The sequence below is a fragment of the Acomys minous genome (genome assembly GCF_964271855.1).
Source record: "Acomys minous genome assembly, chromosome: 15".
NCBI lineage: Eukaryota > Metazoa > Chordata > Mammalia > Rodentia > Muridae > Acomys > Acomys minous.
The window spans coordinates 33,480,046-33,504,278 of NC_140497.1; the positions used below are offsets into that span (position 1 = coordinate 33,480,046).

Below are 24,233 nucleotides of genomic sequence, written 5' to 3' on the forward strand. Positions count from 1 at the left end.
TGTTTGTTTGTTTGTTCTTCAAACAGTAATATTCGGTTTTATTGTACGTCCCTGGACTACCTAGTCTCATGTTTTTGGCCACCCAAGCAGTGTAGAGTATGGGTTCCATCTCATGGAGTGGGCATTAAGTCAAACGTGATATTGGTTGGTTACTCAAACAAGTTTAGTGCGACCTTTGCGCTAGTATATTTTGCAGGCAGGACACAAATGTAGATCAAAGCGGTTGTGGCTGAGTGGGTGTTTACATTTCTTCTTTGGCAGTGTGCAGAGAACCTTCCTTTACCATAGACTCTAGTACGTAGGGGTGAAGGCTCTAAGCAGACACCAAATTGAGTTCTCCATGATCAATGAGTAGTAGGTGTCTTCCGCAATGAGGCCTTGCCCATCAGTTTATAGAAAGCAGCCTCTAGTCTTGGCAATAGCCTGGGTTGTTTGGAGTTCCCATGGGACCAGTCCCTTTGGACAGCAACTCAGTTATATCTAACCCAATCCCAGAACCAGAAGTTTCATTTGATGATGAGAGATGCCCAGTTGGGGCTCTGTCTTCCTATTATTGTGCAATTTCACCTGGATCACCTTCATATACGTATACAGTTTACAAAACTTCTGCTGTATCAGAGTTTCATACTGCCCTTCCCCCAATGGTTCTTAGTTTTAGCAGCACAGAGAAAATTATCTCAACCATAGCAAAATCTTGGCCTAACTGTGGTAGTCTCAGTAGGCAGAGGAAGAAAAAATAATAATAATTGTTTATTGTATACTTGAGTTGTGGGGGTGGCATTTATGCCACAGCACACTAGTGGAAGTCAGGGAACAGTTGGTGGAGACAATTCTCTCCTGCCACAGGTGGATCGTGGAGATATTCAGGTCATCCATCTTGGGAGGAAGTGGCTTTATCCCATGAGCCATCTCACTAGCTATTCATTTAACAATTTTTTTTTCCTGAGGTGCTGGAGAGCAATCTCAGGGCCTAAGACGAGCCTAAGCATGCTCTCTACCACTGAGCTACAGAAAGCTTCTTTCTTTTTATTTATGCGATTTGTTTTTAATTTATGTATATGTGCATATGTCACTTATGTACCATTACTCACAGGTACTGGGAGAGGGCCTTAGACTGTCTAAAGCTGGAGTTATGGGCTTTTTTGAGGCACCTGATATGGGTACCAGGATCTAAAGTTGGGTCATCTAGAAGAGAAGAAGGTGTCCTCATCTGCTGAGCCATTTCCCCAGCTCCTACCCTACCTCTTACATGTGTATTTTAAAATCGGTTAGTTTGAATAAAAAGCTAGACATGATCTTAAAACTACAGGGTTGACATTATCTATGTGCCTCTTAGAAATACTAGAAAAAATTATTAGAAAAAGGTATTTGTTTTCTTCCCTATGGCCGTTCCTGTGTTGCCCTTTATTGAAAATGTACTGTTTGGTCTTTGGGTTTCACCTTATTTAGCAGACTGCACTGTGACAGTATTAATCAACATGTTTCTCTCTTTTTTACATTTTGAATAAATTGCTAATTCACTGGATTCCAGCCCAATTTTTTTCTTTTCTTTTCTTTTCTTTTTTTTTTCGAAGCAGGGTTTCTGTGTAGCCTTGGCTGTCCTGAATTCACTTTGAAGACCAGGCTGGCCTCGAACTCACAGAGATCCACCTGCTTCTGCCTCCCAAGTGCTGGGATTAAAGGCTCTCCAGTCCAATTTTCAAGCATGCACACTTTGTAGGAGGTCCTTGCCCTTTAGCTGTCCTCTTTATCGATGAAGGTCATCAGTGAATCCAAGTGTAACGAGCCCATTCTCTTCTTGCAAGGCTTCCCACATGCCCCTTTGCCTAATGGTTTGAAGACTTTTCTTAACTCTGCATTGCTTTGTCAGAGCTTTGGAAGTGAACTGTCTCCAGTTCCACCTTCACTTCTGCATTTACAAGGTGGAAATCCAGCAAGAGGAGAGACTCTGTTCACCGACTCCTAAGTTAAAGAGGAAGTCAGTACAGAAAGTGGAGCCTTTTCCTGCTTTAGAAAGTTTCACCTTAATCTAATTTTTTAGTTGAACACCATCAACTAACTTTCCTATCTTTGATATATAGCAATCCATGGTACTCATAATTTTGTTGTTGAAATATCTCCTTTGGTCACCAAGTGTTTCCTAGGCTGGCATTTGGGTCCTTTTGACCAGTCCTGAGGTTGCAAGCCTGTAGATGCACTTTTTTCAAAATCTATTTTATTTGGGTTCTTATATCTCGAACCCTTCTCCATCCCAATCCCTGCCAACACCAGATAGGAGAGACAGAAGCTTAGTGGGGAGAGCAGGTTGAGATCTTTTTAGACTACTTCCTGCTGATTAGGGGCATTGAGTTCCTTGGGGGCAAGTCCAACCTTCATCTTGTTGGAATATTTCCAATTTCTTCTCAGTTCTCTTGACTACTTGACAAATCAGCACCAGCAAGAGCAGAAGATGGACCAGCAGGAGGAACAGTGTGCCTTCTTGTGGGGCTCTGCTCTCTTTATACCCTCTCTGGAGTCCCCAGAATTAAACTGTCTTCAGCTGGTCTCTTTATATCCTCTCTAGAGTCCCCAGAATTAAACTGTCTTCAGCTGGCAGAATCACACCCCTGCTGTAATCACACACAAGGCAAATAGTCTGTTGCTGTGGACAATCTAAAGCAGCCCTATATGCCACACCTAAGATTAAAACAAAAACACGTTTCCATAACATAACTGTTTTTTTTTAAGACACCAAAATTCTCAGCCTCTTTTATTTCCTGGTTCAATAAGATGATCCAGAATGATATCATAAGTAGTGTTCCCTGCAGACCTAGTTTATATGCTTCCCTGGAAATGCTTAGCCACAGAAGTTTGTTCAATGTTAGTAATCTTCCAAGAAGGCCAAATGGCACCAACCATAGGCACAGACAGATCTGGCTAATAATGGCTCATTAAGTTTTATCACCACCTTTGAAATGGAGGGCAGTTGATTGCTGTAGAACACCCCCCACTTAGCTAGTCATCCCCCACTGACACAGACGCTTCCTATCCTTTTGTGTTGCTGGTGACATGACCCCCACAGCACCCACAAACCACAGACTGCGTTCTTTGTCCTTCCACCTGGGGTTTTCAGGTCACCACTAAGTCACACCTGCTCATCAGCGAGCCTCAGGCCTGTAGGCTGTAGGAGAGGGTGACATAAGTAGCAGCTGCTTACAAATTCACCACGGTACATTATGGCTCAATTGGTCATGCTGCATAAAGGAGCCAGGAAAAGAACTAGGAACTATGGCAAACCTTGACAAGCGAGGGAAGGGAGAAGAGTCTGGAAACGTATTTATCGGTACCCTTTCTTTGATGCTGTCCCAAGACACAGCACAATGCAACATAATGCATCACTTCGTGCAACAGCTCAGCTGCTGTCTCTCGTGCACAGGTAGCCAGGTGGATTTTCTAAATTATAGCTAGCTGATGATGTACTGCTTTGTATTTGCTTCCCTTCCTCCCTCTTCCTCTTTCTCTCCTTCCCTTCTTCCCCCCCCCCCCCATCCCTCTCTTCTCTTTTCACTTTTGATTCCCTGGGATCACAGGGAATCACACAGAGAAGCACAGCAGCAAATAGGCAGATCTTCAGCTTTAATTAGAAAAATATAATAAAATTCCTAATAGGTATCAATAGCATATTAGTTATCGATACCATGTACAGAGGCCAAGCAAATAGCATAGTAGTAGTAGAGGCTCTAGCTTTGACTCAAAACAACAACAACAACACACACACACACACACACACACACACACACACACAAACACAATCATTGCAACAATTTCAGGTTTTAACATACCACCTTAGGCTTTGCGTATTCATTGGCTTAAGTTGAAGAGTTATGGTGCGTATTCTTTTTTTAAGTTATCTTTGTATGCATGTGCTCATGGGTGTGTCTGTATGCGTGTGTGTACAAGTGCACTGATGCCGTAGCATCCACGTGGAGGTCAGAGGACAACGTAAACTGTTGGTCCTCGTCTTCTGCATTGTTCAAGATAAGCATCTTGTTCCCACTGCCTACCTGAGGCTATTGGGGCCACAAGCTTCCAGGGACTCTTCTGTCCCCAGCTCCCAGCTGGGATTACACATGTGAACAACTGTGTCTGGCTTTGCCTGTGTTCTGGGATCTGAACTCAGGATTGCATGCGTATGACAAGCGCTGTACCCGCTTGCAACATCTCCAGGCAAGGGTGTACTCTTACTAGAAAGTGTACAAACCGAAGGAACACATTTTCAACACAGCTATAAGGAAATATGTTGCATATGGCAGTTTGTAAATGACATTCAAAATCCAAGGCGCAGCAAGAAAACTTTGTAATTATGTTTATCTCTTTTAACAGATGCATGCAAGTTTAGAACTGTGCATAAAATCAGTGTGCAGGTAATGCCTTTTACTTTTTATGATTTACAGCTCGCCTTGTTCTTAGGACTTAGGGTTTTATGCAGTAGATAAAATGGACAAAGCCCATCAGTGTATGGCTACTGAGGGATCAGGTTTCTCCATGTGTGTATAGTTGGGGAATTGTGATTGCTTGGAGTCCATAGCAATGGAATGGAGTCTTTGACGCTAAAGTTTCTCAGCATCACATTGGAAGCCGCAGTGTCAGTGGAATCCGAGGCGAAGCCCGGAAAAGCACAGTTTTCTAAAGCTTCCTAGGTTGTTATGACTGGGTTTTAACGGCAATGCTGGATAACCTTGCTTTCTTTCTGAAGATTAAAAAAAAAAGGAAGTACATGTTTTGACACAATCGTGCTTACCTCCCTTTCTTCCATATCTTGGTTCCCCTTGAAAAAGCAAAAAGAAAGGGAAGAGGGAAGATTGATCTTCAAGTGTAAGCTCTCAAAGCCGACCCGAGCACTTCCACAGAACTAAAATCAAATTTTCTGACTGAGTGAACCGAGCATGCAAGGAAAAGTAATTAGCTGCCACTGTGTGTTTATTGCCACCACACTACTGTGCATAAGTTTAACACAAATGCAGGGCCAGTCTGCAAATGGTTCTAGCCTCTTATTCTCTATTTTATTTTCTTTAAAAACAAACAAACAAACAAAACTCTTGAGGCCTCAGACTTACTTCCTGTGGACCTGATGTTGCTTGTCAAAAAAGCTTTCAAAGATAAGTTTCTGTATTAGTCAGACCATGTCATACTGCTGTGACATGGCACCTGACCTAAAGGACTTAAGGAAGAAACACGTGTTTTGGCTCATGGATTCGGAGGTATCTATCCACCTATTATTGCTGGGGGGATATGGCAGAGCGAAACAGCTCATATACTGAAAGGCAAGAGAGACACAGAGAGATAAAACCTATGTTCACCACCCCCACCTTTAAACCATCCAGGAAAGCCAACATACGGGCTGCTGCTGCTCTGGGCTGTGAGGGTAGATGGGTTCTTCCTCCCTCAGTTAATCGACTCTGAAAATGGGTCACAAACACACCAAGAGTAAGCTTTCCTAACACCCAATATGCTAGCAACCCACTTAGGTTGACATTTGGAATCAACCATCACAGTTTCTCTGTGCTATGGGCCAGTCCTTCCATATGGGGACATACCCAAGGACACTCACCTGGCCACCACCTAGATTTGACAAATCTCGACATCAGTACAAGAGCAGCTTTGTCACTCACTCCTCCAAAAGTCTCTTTTTTCTTCCTCCTCTACAAAATACCATCGTTTTCCTGACTGTGGATTTATCGTTCTGGCTACCTTTCAATAATTTCTCAACATAAACACCCAAAAATATTTGGCATTTTCTAAACCTGATAAAAAGTACATTATAGACTTCCATGGTGCACTTTTTGCCTCCTTGACATTATTTTTAAGATTTATATGTTGATATTCATAACCTTTGTTCATTAAAGTTAACCACTGCTCTTTCGTCCACTGCCTAAATATTCCACAATGTATATTTGTTCACTCTTCTCCACGGATATCTAGGCTGTTCCCAAATGCCACTGCTGGAGAGTGTTGCAATCTGAAGCTATGCATTAGTCATAGCTCAGAAGGTTACAACATAAAACACTGCTCAGAGGGACAGTGATTTGGACCTAGCTCTACTCCAAGCCTAGGGCATGAAAGCACAGTCAACAGGGGAGTTCTAAACAATTTCTGAACATCATACTTTGCCTTAGTTTTGCAGTAATCTTTATCAAACATGGACTTTATGGACACTGGGAAAGTGTTTTGTCATTGACACCCCAACCCCTCTGTATTCCCTTTTCTGCTCTTTGGGTCAAAGTTAGGCTATCCTGAAGTGTTCTCTGCCCTTATTTCTCGGATGATAAGAGACAGCAGAGGAATAAGAAAACCCAAACAAAATAAAATAATAAAAGGCCATAGTTTTCTGTGATCTGCCCACTGCTACAGAAAGTACTGTTTCAGAGCACTCTCCCAGCTGCTTCGTGAACTTTGGCTTGGCTTGTATAGCAACAGCTCAGGGTACTTGCTATGTTCTCCATCTTACTTGTAACATTTATTTTTATTTTATGTGTATAGGTGTTTTGCCTGAATGCATGCTTGTACACCACATGCATGCAAAAGAGTGTTGGTTGCCCTGGAACTGGAGTTACAGACAGTTGTGAGCTGCCATGTGGGTACTGGAATTTAAACTTGGGTTGGCTGGAAGAACACACAGTGCTCATAACTACTAAGCTATCTCTCCACTCCCCACGCCAAAGTCTTCTTAATAAATTTCAAAAATGTATCTTATCCTGGTAAAGCTGCTTCCCCTCGCCCCCACTTTCTCTGTATTGCTCCTTTAAATTGCTTTCCTTACAGGATAGTAATAGAAAAACAGGTTCCAGAGAAAGAACTCAGGTAAAGACCAAATGAGCTAGAGAATGAGAAGGAGCCAGGAGATTAGAGCAGATTGCTGAGTTAGTCTGTGGCCAAGCAGAGCAATTCCAGGGTCGAGAGAGAAGCCAGAGTGAATCAGTCATCTGGGAGAGGAGTTTGAGCCAGAACTGCTGAGTTGAATCAGCCAGGCGGAGCTCAGAAAGAGCTAAAAAGGGTGAGCTTATTAAGCAGTAAGTCTCAGAGGCTGAAGACATTCTAGGCCTAGGTTAGATTGTGTGGAGTCTAGAAGCTTCCAGGGCTAGACCTAGGTTAGCAGAGGGAGGCTGTAAGCCTCCAAGACAACAACTGAAGCAGGAGAATAAAAGCTCGGTTTGCATGGGAGTTTGTCAAAAATGCAACTCTTCAGGCCCCAATGCAACCCTCCAGTTCAAAAACTCAATTGGAAGAGGGCCCAGCAATCTCCCAGCAGCTCTTAGGTGGCCCTGTTGCCTGAGAAAGTTTGATAACCACCAACATAAAAGAATAAAGGATAACCGTAATTAAGTCCCCGAGATAAGTAAAATGAAGACATGTGCGCTCTTTAATGTTTCTCAGGTTGGCAAACAGAGAGATATTAAGCAGTAGGGTTCTTTCGACATAGCAAAAGGTTACATTAAAGAAGTATCTGCAATCTGTGTGATCTATTGCACTAGAAAAACATCAAGAGATATTACATTGACATATTTGTAAATAAATCTGATTTATGAGATAACTAACGGCATTGCTAGTGATTTATAGGGAGGCTGTACTTCAATTGATGTTTTTGTTTTATTAATACTGACCTCTGCGTGATCCTATTTTGGGAGGAAGTTCTTTGGCTCACAGTGCTACAATATTGGTCTCTAAATGAACACTTCTATTGGAGTTCATTTTCTGGCTAATTTGCATCCAAATGGCCCAATCTGAAACACTGATAACAGGGCTGAAGATAGTTTAAACAGCCACATCTATGGAAGAAAGCTTATTAGTGTTCAGCTCCAAGAGTTAGTTGTATAATGCCAGAAGATCAAACTTCCTATACAACAGCTTTCTAAATTCTGCCTCTTAAAGATATAAAATGTACTTTAAGGTTATTGCTCAAATAAATAGAATTTGAATATACTGTATAATACTTATGAGAGATGGAGAAAGTTGAAACATTTATTTGAAACTTTACTATGCCCTTACATGTGTTACTTCAATAACCAATCAAGCAAAAAAATCATTCTGCACATTTTGAAATAAGAAACCGAGGCTCAGAACTGCTAAGTAACTTGACCAATGTTACAAGTTGCTGCCTAATCCAGTTCTGCCTGACTTCAAAGTCCTTGCTCTTGCGACTAACATTTGTAATCTGTGGCCCAGCAAAAAAGAAAAAAAATTGTGTTCTCAGGAAGCTTCTAGAAATAAAAAGGAAGAGTTAGCTCATAAAAAATGCAATAAAACTTACCCAAGAAAAGGTCAGCTCTGGGCTTAAAGTTAATTGGTAGCCAATACCAAGAGATGCATAAAAAAAATAGATTATCTAGGTGTTTCAAAGCTGGTGTTTCAAAGTAGCTTTTTCACATTTGGTGAGGTAATCTTGTCCAAAAATGAATTCATGCGGCATGCCAAGCCACGATGGTGATCACAGTGGCACAATTAGTTATGAAAATGGTGCTTAATGAACACAGCAAATATTTCATGGCCACTTTCCTGGATCCCCACTTGGCATCATTCCTTCTCAAAAAGCATCAGTATCAGAGTCACCGTGTCCTCCCTTCCCATCCCGAAGGGACAGCACATGTGGAGGAGGCTCGCTGCAGTCTTCAAGTTAGGGTGCGCTACCCCTGCTCTCATGTAAAAACCCTTCTGTGGTTACTTACAAATGCTTATGGTTAAAATAAAATTCAAATAAGCCAAATTGAGACTGCCTTTAGTATTTATTATCTTTTATGTACTTCATAATAACATGAAACTTAATGAAGGCTCTGGAACATTCTGGAGATGCTCAGTGATTGCATCATTTGAATGGAAGACTATAAAGTCTACCAAAATTAACCATCTCAACAGAATAACTTGGAATGCACAGAACACATATACATTGAAAAGTAATCACTCAGGTGGTCAATGGTGACACAAGCCTTTAATCCCAGCACTCAGGAGGCAGAGGCAGGCAGATTTTTGTGAGTTTCAGGCAAGTCTGGTCTACAGAATGAGATCCAGGACAGTCAGTCAAGACTATACAGAGAAATTTTTTTACAAAACCAAAACCAAGCCAGGCATGGTGCTTAATCCCAGGACTCAGGAGGCAGAGGCAGGCGGATCACTGTGAGTTCAAGGCCAGCCTGCTCTACAAAGTGAGTCTAGGACAGCCAAGGCTAAAACAGAGAAACCCTGTCTCAGAAAAAAAAAAGAAAGAAAGAAAGAAAGAAAAACTAAAGAAAAAACAAAAACAAAACTAAACAGAACAAAAAACCAGAAGAAGGAGGAGGAGGAGGAGGAGGAGGAAAAAAAAATCACTCAATAGAAAATATCTAGACTTAAAGAAAACTTAGAAAGTCTCCACAACTAAACTTGCCAAAAAAAAAAAAAAAGCTTGCCCAAAACTTACACATATGCAGTCAAGTGAATATTACATAAAATGTTATTTAGATAGAATATCTCAGAGCTAGGACATTTCTAGGGAAAATGAGTATTTTTAAATTATTTATCTTTATTCCAGACTCCAAAATTTGGATCATTGCTTCTTCACTGCTTCATAATTAATAGACCATAAACGACAAATGTACAATAAGCTCAGATAAGAAAAATCAAACCCCAAATAGAGGTAATCCCTTAGCTAAGGCTTCAGTAGTCAAAGTCCTAATTTCTCTTCCAGAACTTTCATTTCATATCCAAACAAAATGATACCAGGAAGCCAGTGCCAAATGAAGTAGTTGTAAGCTCATTTTATGGCTGACTGTTTAACCAAAATGTGCTTTATCCCAGAGAGTCTTTAGTAGACAAAACTAAGGATGCTTTAAAAAAAAAAAGAAGAAGAAGAAGAAGAAGAAGAAATATATGACACCATGTTTAAATCATGTTTAAAGTGAAGAAGCAGTAATTTTTATCCAACAAATGCTTGCATAAGGTCTTGACAGGTTATCTGCATAGGTGTTATCCTCCTGTAGTAGACATGACAATTTGATCCACAAGAATGCCTTGACTCCTGGGAGCTGACCTTAGGTGGCGGAAACAATTCCGAAGTATTATGCTGGAAATGATTTAGCAGGTCCTGACAAGACTATATTTTCCCCATAGGATCGTTCCAGCCATTTTTAAGATGTAGAGGACCTCGGGGAACTAACTGTGTCCCTATCATAGGCTCTCCCCAACATAATTATGTTATCCCGTGTGTTCACAGTCAACACTGACACTCTTGGTTTGTCGCTCATCTACACAGTCCTGAAAGGCAGAAGTCGCTGTGAGCCCCTGAACACCCACTTCGAGTGGTGCTTTTGGAAGACAAAAAAGCCTTCCCTTTCTTATTATTCTTGTTTGAGCCATTAGGTAATAACTCATCTACACAGTTAGTTAGAACAGTGAGCCCTTATCTGCTCAATGAGCTAGCAAGTTCCTCCTTGAACTTGAACCGCTATCCCATGGTTCTTTTGTGCTGATTGTTGTGACTGGAGTAATCATCGTGAGATGAACTCACCTTGGTTACTTCTTGTTTTCCACTCCTCTTCGTTAGCAACTGTTGAGAGGGCATGGGTTTAGGAGTTAACAGGATGATCTCATTAACACAGCTCTCTTCAATAGGATCCCTCAGTTCATTCATCTCCAATGAAAGTAACCTACTTAGGACACTGTTGCAATAGCTTTGAGTCAGTCACTTAACTGGTGGTGTGACAATCCAGTGAAACACACCCCAACTTAAATTTGTGTAAAGGAAAACTCTTGTCCCTCCCCCGCCACCCAGTCTTTTAGCTTTACTCCTAATCTTTTGTACTTCTACAGTATTGACAAAGACCAATCAACCTGTTGTCTGACTCTAATAGTGCTATTTTCCCCTGCACAGCAGTAGAAAATGAAACCACAGTCTGATAGTGGTGGTGCACACCTTTAGCCCCAGCATTCCAGAGACAGAGGCATGCGGGTCTCTGTTGAGTTTGAGGCCAACCTGGTCTATGGAGTGAGTTTCAGGACAGCCAGAGCCACACAGAGAAACCCTGTCTCAGAAAGGAAGGAAGGAAGGAAGGAAGGAAGGAAGGAAGGAAGGAAGGACGGACGGACAAGAAGGACTCGAATTCTCTATCTCCAGTTCTACCACATCACCCTCAACTTTCCTTCTTTGTAGCTAAGCAACAGAAGGTCACCAAAAATTATTTTCTCTTCGATCTCTACTTACACCCTCTGCTCCAGTCTCCAGAGACAGACCTGGGTCTACAGGGCTTCCTTGCTCTTTAGATGGAAGATAGGGATGAAGGCTTGTTTGTTTTTCCTGTGACATTACTTTTTCCTGTGATATTACTCAAGGCCACACCCCTGAGTGCTATGTCACTGGGTCGTCAAGGTCACAGGCCCGGACTCTTTCTCCTTGCTTTGAGCCCCTCCCTCCAGGGTGTGCTGGAGATTCTGCAGCTATAACTATCAAGATGGCATATTATCGCGCACACACACACACACACACACACACACACAGCCCCTTATGATGGATCTGGTCTTCTTCGGTGAGGCTGGAACATTTGTGCTTCTCACACAGTCTTAGAAAGCGCTGACTAGGCTGATCTGAGATCACACTTAGGAATCAATTAGAAAATGCAGTTCTATAGAGACACCTTTGTTTAGGAGGGATACAGCCAAATAGCAGGTGGCTAAAGCTGCCAGGAAACCACACCCACACTTGCAAAACAGCTGGTTTGAGAAATAATTAATAGGACTGCTTCTCTCAGGTAGGGTCACAACTGGAAACAGATGGCATACTTCAGCTAGAGCAAGTCCCTACAGCCAATCAACAAACGTGCAAATGTCTCTAAGCTCTACCATTTTGTATTAAAGACCTAAAGCACACAGGTAAAAGAATTCAATTCCCCCATCTCCACACGCACCCACTCAAAGCAACAGACACAAGGTCAGTGTTCGAGGTCACAACCATCTGGACGGGAGCTAAAAGGCTCAGTAGGTAAGCAGGCTGTACATTCTGCAACTTGGAGGGTTGCTTGTTTGTTTGTTTGATTGTTTGTTTGTTTTTCTTCCCAGGAGTACCCCCATGGCCTTGCCTTCTTCGGGCCACTAATTCATCTTCACTCATAGCACGACTCTTCCTGAGTTTAAGTATCCAGGAAAGCCTTTCTGTGATGGATCAGATTTTTACAACCTACAGTCGCCAACTCCTCTCTCTCTCTGCAACACACACACAGTGCTTTTTCTTCCTACTTCTGTGTGAGGGATTAGAGGAATCCTTGCTACCTTAGGTTCTTCAAATTCCCGTGAAAGGCAAATTAAGCCTACTCTCCGAAATGAGCTTTCATTTCACGTGCCAGTATCTCAAGTCACACTATCCTTTTTAAACATGGATAGAGCCTGACCTGAACTATATACTGGTTAGCTTTCTAGGTTGGAGCAAACTCTCTGGCATTTCTGTTTCTTACCCCATTTTAATGGCACTAGGATCCCAGCACACAGTTACAGGCACCATTAGTACCTTCACAGTAGAAAGCCCACAGTGTGACCAGGATGCAATGCGCATTCCTTTCTGTTGCCGCACATGTATGCGTGCTTTCTTATGGATATGCCCTGGCATATACCCCATAGAGTTCCTCCTGGGTATGAGGATTTTATCTTCACAAGGTAATACTAAATTGTTTTCGAAAGAGCCGCATTAATTTACAATAATTTACAGTATGTGTAAGAATTCCTTTTGTCTGTGTCTTTGCCATCTCTGATATGAACTGACTTGTTTTGTTTTGTGGAGACAAGTTCTCTCTGTGTAGTCCTAGTTGGCCTGAAACTCACTGTGTAGACCAAGCTGCCCCCTAACTTACCGAGATTCACCTGTGTCTGCCTCCCATGGGCTAAGAAGGCCTATACCACCATGCGTGGCCTCCAAAACCCTTTTTCAAAGCAGCGTTACTGTGTAGCCCAAACTGGTTTCTGGGCTCACAGCCATCCAGCCCCTGCTTGCACAGCGCTGGGACACCGCACCTGGCTGATCGAGGTGATTTGTGACGCTGGACTGCTGATGCTACTAATGGGAACGGCTATTTGCTATTTTAACTTCCATTATTATTTTTAAAGCGAGTGTTTCTCCGATGACTTATGAAATCTGTTACCTCTCCATGTATATGATACTTGCCAGACAGTGCCGTGTAATGGTTTCCTTCGGAACTGAAACATTCCATTCTTCCAGGGAAACTCCATAAACAGGAAGGTAAACAATTCAAAACAGCTTCAGAAAGTCCCTCCCCTCCCCCCCCCACCTCCCTCCCCCACCCCAAATCTGACACGATTCCTCAGCTCCCAGTCTCCCTCCCTAATAGTAAAACAAATGAGAATCACTCTCAAACAAGCCAAACTGTAAGGACGACTCTGCAGCGAGACCGCTGCAGTTGCCTGGAAGAAGCAGAAACCAACCCAGGTTCCCGGAAGAGATTTAGGTCAACCAAGACCCTTGGAAACCACACTCTCCGACCTGCCGAGCTTCCTGCAGCCTGTGCCCTGTGTTCCAGGTTCCAGGCTTCTGTGAGTTGCCACCCATGCTGTGATGAGCTTTGGTGATGCAGCCGTCTTTGTGTCATTTCTGCTCCTGTAAGCCACTTACCTGTGTTTCTGTAAATAATCCCAGTAAAGCTCACTGGTTCACCCAGCTGGACTTTGGTGTTGATCTAGCATAGGCTCCCTCCAGCGCGTGGGCGTGTGGTCTCCTCGGAAGAGTTTTGCCAAACAACAGTTGGGTTCAAACAGCTGCTGTAACAAATTACCCCTACTGAGGTAGCCTAAAACAAACAAACAAAAAAAAATGCTTTCTCTCTCAGCTCTGTATGCTAAAAATCCAAAAACAAGACACACAGGCCGGGATGTGCTTGTCCGTGGAGGCTCACTGGAACCTTTCTGCCCTGGCGGTTTGTTATGGCCTCAGGCGTTTCTTGCTTGGCTTGTGGCTGTATATCAGTCTCTGCTGCTCATACGCCTTTCTCCTTCAAGTGTCTCTCCAAAGTGACTTTCCAGAGGACACATACAAGACTTAACACTTACCTAGAAGGCCCAGGTCAACTCAGGCTTTGTTTGTTTTCTTCTTCGTTGTTGTTGTTCTGTTTTGTTTTCATGCTGAGAACCAAACAGTTCAAGCTACGCAAATGGTCTACCACTAATAAGCTAAAATCCTAACTCCACGCTCCCATCCAAGATTATTTTTGGGGGGCCAGGGATTGGGCGTTGAGACAGAATCACACCACACTGCTTAACTCTGACCAGCCCAGACCTTGATACCTAGAAAGAACAAACTGGCCTTGAACTCATAGATATCTGCCTGCCTCTCCTTCCCCAGTGCTGCCATTGAAACTGTGCACCAACACTCTTGACTCCAGAGCAACTCAAGTTTAGCTGTTTTTAAAGAACCTTGACCCAAAGAGGTCAAAAGTCATATATTATTCTCTTCCACCACCACCACCCTGCCCCCCCCCCACTGGTGTCAGGATTTCTCTGTGTGACCCTGGTTGTCCTTGAACTCACTCTGTAGATCAGGCTGACCTCGAACTCAGAGAGATCCACCCACTTTTGCCTCCCCATATTAAAGGTGTGTACCAAACCCTCCCAGCTAAAGTCATATATTCTAATGATTAGGACACAGGCAAATATTTTAGGAACACCATTTAACACACTATATGCACAATCACCATTTCTATTTTCTTCTCTTGTAATTGTTCCTATTGTTCCATAGGATTTTTTTTGTTTGTTTTTGTTTTTGTTTTGTTCCGTAGGATCTTTTTGGCCACTTTTCTATTCAGTTTTTTCTTGCTGATTTATAGGACCTCTTTTTTTTTTAATTTATTTATTTATTATGTATACAGTGTTTTGCTTGCATGTATGTCTGAACACCAGAAGAGGGCACCAGATCTCATTATAGATGGTTATGAGCCACCATGTAGTTGCTGGGAACTGAATTCAGGACCTTTGGAAGAGCAGGCAGTGCTCCTAATCACTGAGCTATCTCGCCAGCCCATAGGACCTCTTTTTATTAAGATATACTTTTAAAATCAATCCTATTTATGAGTATTCTCCCATTCTGAGTTTTTCCCGTATTTTGATCAAGTTCCTTATTTCCAGGTAACGGAAGTTGTAAATCTCTTCTTTCACTTTGAGATATTTTTCCTTTGTTCTGGGATCTTGGGGTGGATCTCGGAGCCTCACACATCTGTGTTACCACAAAGCTACTACTCAACGTTGCTTACAGCGCTTTATATTGTTCATAGTAAATACCTTAAAATGAATTACTTTCTTGTATTCTTTGCTAAATCTTAACAATGGGCTTTATAGGTTTATCTTTTAATCCCCCCAAAAATGTGTGAGCCCACGAGGTGGTGGCGCACACCTTTAATGCCAGCACTCAGGAGGCAGAGGCAGGAAAATCTCCGAGTTTGAGGCCAACCTGGTTTAGTCTGCAAAGTGAGCATCAGAACAGCCAAGGTTAAACAGAAAAAACCCTGTCTTGAAAAAACAAAAAAAAAAACAACAAAAGAAAACAAAAACAAAACAACAAACAATAACAAACCTCTCCAAAAAAGAAAGAAAAGAAAAAGTAAGTGTGCGTGTGTGTGTGTAATTTGGTTAAGGGTGCAATTTTTCTTTTTTCGATGAATAGGATTAATGTATTCTTTATCCTTGTTTGATCAATATCTGCAGCAGCTGTGGTTATTTAATAATAAAGCGACTACATACATAAGTATAAAAGCATGATCTGACATGACAAAAAGATTTAGGGATAAAGTCAATGTTTAAGTAGCAAATACCTACCTGCATTACAGATCACAACCAACATATATCATTTAGAAAGAATTGGGAAATCCATAGGAACCTATCTAATTTTCTAGCCACCCCAAATGCATGGTACCTTATAAGTCAGAACATGCAGTTCTGTGTACTCAGAAGCTTATCTCTAGGCAGGGCTGGTTGTAAACACAGGTAACTTAGGGCAGTTCATTCTGCACTCTTCCTCAGGTGCAGAGTCATCAGATGACATCATCAGATGCTGAGGTGTCAGGACACAAGAGGAGTTTACCTTTCATTCACCAGGAGAATGAGTCAGCATTGTCCTATGAGGTTCAGGAAGCCATGGACACAGTAATTCACTATAAATCTCTCTAGTTTCACTGTACAAATTAGCCAGTTGTGCGAGAGTCAATAGAACCCATAGATTCATGTGTAATAAACTGTACAACTATGCAAAAGAAAAGAAAAGAAAAGAAATTGATCTGAGGTCTTAGAATAATCCAGTTTTTTCAAATCACATTGTTCTGTTTTGCAAGAGGAAGGAGATAATTGTAGGAATTAAGTCAGCCCATCATTTCTGGACCTTACGAATTAACACCAGGCTTGCTTCCTTTAGAAAAGGGACCAACAGAGGACAAAATATGCCTACTGTTTGTTTTTGTACTGTATTCCCTTTTGGGGAGAGGGAGGGGAACACTTGTTTTTGGAAAAATTATTTGTTGCTTTAGAAAGCCTCTACACCAACACTGTCCAAAATGTTAGCCGTTACTAAATGTGGCCATTTAATTTTAAATAAAGCAAAATTTACTTAAATAAAAATTCAGTACCTCATTTTGCATGAGCCACAGGTCAAATATTCAACAGCACCATGAAGTTTAGCGCAGATGGGACATTTCTCACAGGATATAAGATTCTTCTGTATAATGCTGCTCCCCCACTCTAGTCCATGGTGCTCATATTCACGCTGCCCCCTGTAGTTTATGGAGTTGTTGAGTGTAGTGTGTGTGTGTGTGTGTGTGTGTGTGTGTGTGTGTGTGCGCGCGCGCGCGCATGCATGTGGAAGCCAGGGTTTGACATGTTGATGTAGGAGTAGGATGTCTTTCTTGATGTCTCTCTGCTTTATTTACTGAACCAAGAGCTGGTGGGTTCCACCAGTATGTGTGGGAAGTCCCCTGTCTCTGACTCCTGAGTGGCAGCCATATGCCTGCAGAGCTTTTCTGTGAGATCTGCGGATCCTCGAACTCCAGTTCTCACATGCTCACAGCAAGCTCTTTAGCCCCGGAGCCATCTCCCAGCCCTCATCCACTATCAGTGATTTTTTTTCCCCACAGTATTATTGGTAGAAAGCCATACTTCTAAAAATTATCTAGTCCTGAGAAACAGCCTTTTTCCTCCCTTCCCCCCCCCCCCCAAAAAAAGAAAAGTTGGGCAGCTAAAAACATCTCACATTGTTTCAAAAATGAGAACATTAGGAATAGCTGAGCAGGTTGATATGGCTCAGGGTCCCTCCGGAGGTTGGATTTTGGCCCATTTTTCTTTTCTTTTCTTTTCTTTCTTTTTTTTCTTTTAAGATTTATTCTATTTATTACATATACAGTCTTCTGCCTGCATGTACGCCTGCGCAGATCTCATTATAGATGGTTGTGAGCCATCATGTGGTTGCTGGGAATTGAACTCACGACCTCTGGGAGAGCAGACAGTGCTCTTAACCACTGAGCCAGCTCTCCAGCCCTCAACCCACTTCTAAACTCTATGTGTGGCTGGACTTGCCCACATCTTCTCACCTCCCTCCATCAATGAGGTAATATACAGTGGGCACAGCCTACCTTCAGCAAGAATCCTATGCGTGGGTTTAGCTAGCATCCCCACCCACCCGACCTCATTCCACATGTTAATTCCTTTTCACTCCCTAACTCTTTTCCTGCTCCCTAGAACTTTTTATTTTTAGGTGAGCTCTCAGGAGTCCAGAGTGAAGTCTGTTCGCTTTACTATGTTAAGGAGTATTGAATATCTTCTTCTTCAACGCTCCCTGGAACAATGATCAAGTAGAAAGGAAAATTAAGGGAACAATTACTTATCCTTTGCCATTCATTTACTTACTAGGCAGAGGAGAGAAAAAAAAAATTTACCAACTACTACACAGAAGAGAGATGGTGTAGCTGCATGAGCTCAGTTGTACGTCCCTCGTAAACACACATATTCACCCAGCCTGCTTCCAGGGAACCCTGTCTTCACCTACAACACAGTTATTAAAGGACAAAGCACAGGCAGAAGGGGCCACAGTGAACAAAGGCTGATGTGGGGTTTTGGCTTGGCATTTGATGTTGGCAATGGCAGCCACAGACAAATTCAAATTCCAAATGTCATGGACTTGCCGACAGTAGGTGCTTCCAGCTAACTCGCTTATTCTGCGGGAATTACTGGAGATCTGGGTTTACTTAACAGTCACCGGAATCGCTTATGAGCAACCCTTAAGAATCTATTGGGAAGTATGCTAGAAAATTTGGGGATGCTTGAGAGGAAAAAAAAAAAAAAAACCAAACCAGGAGCCGTTAAATAGATGACTTTCACAATCTTGTTTTGTTTGTCGTTAAAAAGAAAATGAAGATGCAGCCTGCTGTACTAAATCACTTTATAGAGAAATTGTTTTCTCATTCTGAAGGGCTGAAGTGAAGTTGTAATTCCCAAATGGATGGATGGTGAGCATAATCTTTAAAATGTTGCCAAGCTTAAAGCACTTCATAATGGTAGGTGCTAATCCAATAGCAGTGATGTCCTTAGACCCTTAGCAGAGGAGAAAGATACTAGAAGATTCTCACTCTCTATCTCTGTCTCTGTCTCTCTCTCTCTCTCTTCCGCCACCCTACCCCCGGAAGAGGAATTAAGCATCACTGCAGGAGAGTTCAAGGAGATGTCTGTAAGTCAGGAAGGGGAGGATCTGTGTCAGCAGAAACAGCGCTGCTTGCCTCTTACCCTTAGACTTCAAGCCCTCGGAACTGTGGGAAAACAGCTCACTGTGCCTGAAGATGCTCAGTTTGCTGTATATTGTTTTGGTACCTGAACTTGTTGTCTCTGTTAGGCTTCTATCTGTTACAGGGCATGGCTGGCATACTTGTCCTCTATCTAGGGCCGGTCTTCCCCTTTCCCAGAGACCCCCCCCCCTTCATTATATAATGCATTATATAATGCAGACACTTTGGTTCCTTTTGACCTCTTCCCAATCTCCTTCCCTTCCCTCCTTCTTTTGCCCTTCCTCCTCTCTCTTCCCTGCTCCACCATCCCCCTCCCCCTCCTCCCCCTCCCCTGTCTCTCTTCCCCTCCTGCCGCTGCTCCCAATAAATGTGCATTTATATAGTATAACTCCGTCTCACCATTAGTTTATTCCATTTTAGTCAGTCTCATTGATGAACAAGACAGACAGAAGTAACTTTAAAAACAAGATCTTTTATTTTGGCTTACAGTCTCGGGGGCCTCCAGTCCACTGTGGCTGGGACTGTATGGAAGCAGGAACAGGTGGCAACTGGTTTCATGGTACCCACAAATCAGGACACAGAAAGTGATGCCTGTTTTGGTTCAGCTCACTGTCCCCTTTTTATTCAGTCTGGAACCCCATCGAAGGAATGATACCACCCACATTTACTTCCGGGTCCGGTCTTCACACCTCAATTAACATAATTTGGATAATCCCTCACAGCCAAACTGAGGGAGATTTGTTTCCATGGTGATTCTAAATCCCACTAAGCCAACAATCAAGAGTAGCCTTAGTAAATACCAGAAGAGACCAATGTACTTGCTGCTGAAGGAAAACTTCAAGCATCTTTCCATTTTTATCATTAGAATTAGTCCCAATTCCTGTTAACCAAGAAGTGGACGAAGTGTATAATATGTTATTATTTTATTTTAAATAGTTCCATTTATAAGGGGATTTTTTAGTTGTCATAGATCATGCCAGATTCAAGTAACACACATTCTGATAGAACCCAGTTAAACAGTAGAAACTCGAGCGGGGCATTGTGGTGCTGTAATCCCAGCATTTGGGAGGCAGAGGCAGGCGCATGGATCTGAGTTCAAGGCCAGCCTGGTCTACAAAATGAGTCCAGGATAGCCAAGGCTACACAGAGAAACCCTGTCTCGAAAAACCAAAAATAAATAAATAAATAAATAAATAAATAAATAAATAAATAAGAGAGAAACCTAAGTTCTCCCATATGAAGTTCTGAGCCACCCCCCCCCCCCCAGCCAAGCCACTTTCTTGCTTTGGGCTTCATCTTCAGTAAACAAGATACCCAAAGCAGTTCCTGGTACGATATCCTTACTTGACAATGTCCTTAGAGACAACACTTCATGTGCATCTTTATTAGGAAGAAGAGATCTCCCCCGCTTTGGAGGCCCAAGCATATTGATTTTAGCATGTCATTGGCCACACCTGATTCTATGGTGAGGCGACTTGCTATCATGCCTTTAGGTATACAATACCATCTGATAGAGAGCAGGCAATACCTCATCTTACAAGTAACATCCTGAGAGTTTCTGTACATGATTTGTTTTAAAAGTGGTACCAAGATAAGAGATGGGATATAGTAGCCAAAGATGCACAGATGGGGGACTACTGCCAAGGTAAAATGACTTGTCTTGTTGTATTGTTTACTTTTCTGTCACTGGGACAAAACAGCATGACCAAGCATGATTCATAGAAGAGATTAGTGGGACTTAGAGTCCCCGAAGCACAAGGGTCCATCACGGCGTGGAAGTGACAGGCACCTTGGCTGAAACACCAAGCTGAGAGCTCATGTCTTGAACTGCAAGCACCCAGCTTACAGAGTGAGCTAAAAATGGCTTTCAAGTTTCAAAGCTTGCCCCTAGTGACGTACTTCCCCTAGTAGGGCCACAGCTTCTGGACCTACCCCAGGCTGTACCACCTGGGCTGGGGACTGAATGTTCAAATGCACGAACCTTTTGGGGAAATTTTCATTCAAATAGCCACATACCTGTAGGTATAGGTGAAGAAAAGACACAAGAATTAAAAAGAGAAAGAAACACCAGAAATTTCAGACTAAGAGCAGGAAATGCAAGGTAAATATTAAAATGCTGGTCATGAAATTCTGAGATAGTCCTTGTCAGAATTGATTGGGAATCATTGGTGTGTGTGTTATTTTTGTTTGTTTGTTTGTTGTTTGTTATGTCTTTTTTTCTCCTGTTGTTCAGCCTAAACAAATGAAAAGCCAGATGGTGATTTTGAATTTAAAAGCGACATGCCAAAGTATATGTATATCTACCTAGGAAAATAACTAGTCCAAACAAACAATGAATGTGCTGCACACACATATTCCTTAACACAGTCAGAGATGCTCTCCTTCCGTGATTAAAGGACCCGCTTGGTCATTTGCATGCATCATAGGTACGAGGAAGGAGCCTTCCTCCCTGGCTATGACTTGATAAGCCTTTTACCCTCTTCCAGGCCAGTTTTCAAACTACAACATCGCCTGTCTTTAATGTAATACAACCACGGCTCATAAGGAGCGCAGAGGAGGAGCAGGCTCTAAGGAGCGACGCTGCAGCACAGGACACACTAATGCTGGCTTTACAGCTAGCCTGCTGCAGATTTTGGTCCAAAAGATTGAGCTATCTTATCTACTGTATACTTTAGTGTCTCTTCTGTGAAATGAGAGGGAGGGGATTAATGACTAGGAATTTCATATTAGGGGCTTTTCAGAGACAACTTAAGGGCAGAAAGATTTATTTTATAGAGTCACTGAGCCTGTTTCCTGGTGTCCTCACAGACAGAGTAAGGTCTGAATCAGGGGGCTGGGCTATGGTCATCCTCAAAGGCTTGCTTCCTTTAGCCAGGCCATATCTACTACATTTTCCACAGCCTTCCCAAAGAGCACTACCATCCATAGAAGAAGAACTTAGAACATAAGCCTGTAAGGGCACCTTAGACTCAAATCATAAAAGACTTTGTAAGAATTAATGAGACTATATCTATCTATCTATCTATCTATCTATCTATCTATCTATCTATACACACACATATATATATGAATGTATGAGACGATGAGACTATGCATGTGTATATATAGAGTGAGAAAATATGTATACACATATATGCATATATACATATTTTCTCATATATACATATACATATATACACATACATATATGTGTTTGTATGTGTGTGTGTCTTAAGTGCAACCATAGTATAGTTGCTTCTGAAGTAAATAAGTGTTGCTAATTATTGCTGATTTTGTAAAGCTTCAGAACTGAGCTGGGAGTAACAAGTTGAATTTCAGAGCAAGGATGTTATTATAACAATGATACTTTTTTATTGGTATTTCTCAGAACCAAGAGCTGGATTTTGTTTTTTGTTGTTGTTAATCATTTTGGTGACCTTGATGGGGTAAAGGCATTAAAACTTTGTGAAATCACACAAACTTAGACTTTTATCTGTCAAAGACAAATTTCACATCATGTTTTCCAACTTCAAGGCTGATTCTTCCTTTGTTACTTCTACTGAGAAAACATTGAAAGAGTTTCTAGAATTTTTTTTTCCTACTTAAGAAGGTGAGCTTGGAATCCTTCAATGGCTGAGCTGAGAAAGTGTGGCAAGATCTGTTACCAAACTGCTTGGGGAATATTAAGCTTACATTTTTGAAGGGATGGCAAATGTCTACAATTACCATGTTTCGGTATGTCTTTTTCAATGAAATGAAGATATAATATCTGTTTTTAAAAAACACATAAAACAACTAAATAGCCACCAACTTACAATTGGTGATGCCGCCACGTATTTTCCTGACTGAATTGTTACGGCATCTAAAATCCCATCATTGGAACGACAGGAGATCATTAAGATATCATCTTAAGAAGCTCTGATTGGGGAAGGGAGGGACAAGATCAACGTGTCTGTAGCTAAACCACAGCTGATTCTTACCAGGCTGAGCAGTTGTGAGGCTCAAGGTCCCTTTTGAAGCGTGTAAGGAGATCACATCCCAAAGGAGAGCTGGATTTGAATACAAAGGATAAGACAGACAACTGCAGTGTTTGGGGGACATGAAGAGCTACTTCCTGCCACCCCCAGAAATGTGGGTGCAAAGAAGAGGTAAAGGAAGTGTGAAAGACCAGAGGGCAGTGTAGAGGGGCAGGGAGGGCGTGGGATGCTGGGCAGGAAGGGTGGGATGCCCGGGAGTCAGTCAGGACTATAAAGAGTCATTTAGTTCTAGTGCTATTCCTAAAAACGACTCAGAATACTATCTTGTTTAAAATTATGATTTCCCCCTGTATTCTGTACTACTATATAAAACAACTAAATGGCTCATACTTAAACACGCCCCACCTATTAGGACTTGATTCTTACATAATTTCACTTAGCACATTGTTGTTACTTGAGAAAAACTTGCTGAATGAGTGAATCCTTTCATGATCCTGCACTGCCCCCCCTCCCCCCATACTTTAGAAGTGACTCAGTACTGGATTGGGAACTTGAAATTTAACTCTTGATGTAGCCTCAAGAGAGAGGGAGAGAGAGAGAGAGAGAGAGAGAGAGAGAGAGAGAGAGAGAGAGAAGCACAAAATTTAAAGATATATAGCAAGATATTTCTAGTAGCATTGTCTGTCACTTACACTTATTTTGACTTGAACAGTAGCCACTAGTCACATGTGGGTGTCCAATATATGATATGCAGTTTAAAAGGTGAAGGAATTGAATGTTAATTTAATTTTATTTAAATCAAAATAGCCAAACATGGCTAGTCCACATCTAGTCCCATAGCTCAGGTCAAAGGATTTTGTTCAAAGTATCCTGTCCTCACCTTAAAAACTAGCCATTTTTTAAGAACTACTGCTATCAATAAAATGCAATTTCCTCTATGTTCTTTTAAACTGAAATATCTTGGTTTGCCTAAGCAACCCTAAGACTGGTATGTATCAAACCAAACTGACTTGTGCACGTAGCAGTGCCTCGGGAGAATTTGCATCATTTTGATGACTTGTAGTATGTGGTCAATTTCTAACATCAACTATGGACCTAAAAGGACTGCTGAGCATGCGTAGTTGCCATAGTGAAGGATGGAGGTGGGCTGGGCATTGACAGGCTTGCTTGACAAAACAGTCTTCCTTTGCGAACCCACCCCCCTCGCCTCCGGCTGCCGCTGGGTCTACAGGGGCGGCTAAGATTCTTACTCCCCACCCTGTCCCTCTTTTTCTAGGCTCCTAAACTCCCTGCCTTACAAGAAACCCCAGACCGCAAAGAAAATATGTGGCTGGGGAGAACAAGGGAAGTGGTAAGAAGTATCTTTTAGGCGCTTGCTAGACACTTTTCTAAGATGCTCAGCAAAAACATGTTGTCTGCACAAATGGATGTTACCCGAGTGGCAAACATAGGAGAGCAAGAAAGGCTTGCTTTTAATGCACGAGTTTTATCATGTGAAGCCGATATTAGCCCCATT

General features: G+C 42.1%; 1 pseudogene across 1 annotated transcript in view; it reads left to right on the forward strand.

The window, feature by feature from the left end:
- Positions 1–24,233, forward strand: part of LOC311585061 — a 125,200-nt pseudogene that overhangs the window by 99,871 nt on the left and 1,096 nt on the right. Inside the window, exon 2 of the transcript in view lies at positions 23,994–24,068. The product of the transcript in view is annotated as an uncharacterized misc_RNA (transcript). The remainder of the gene's footprint in view (positions 1–23,993; positions 24,069–24,233) is intronic.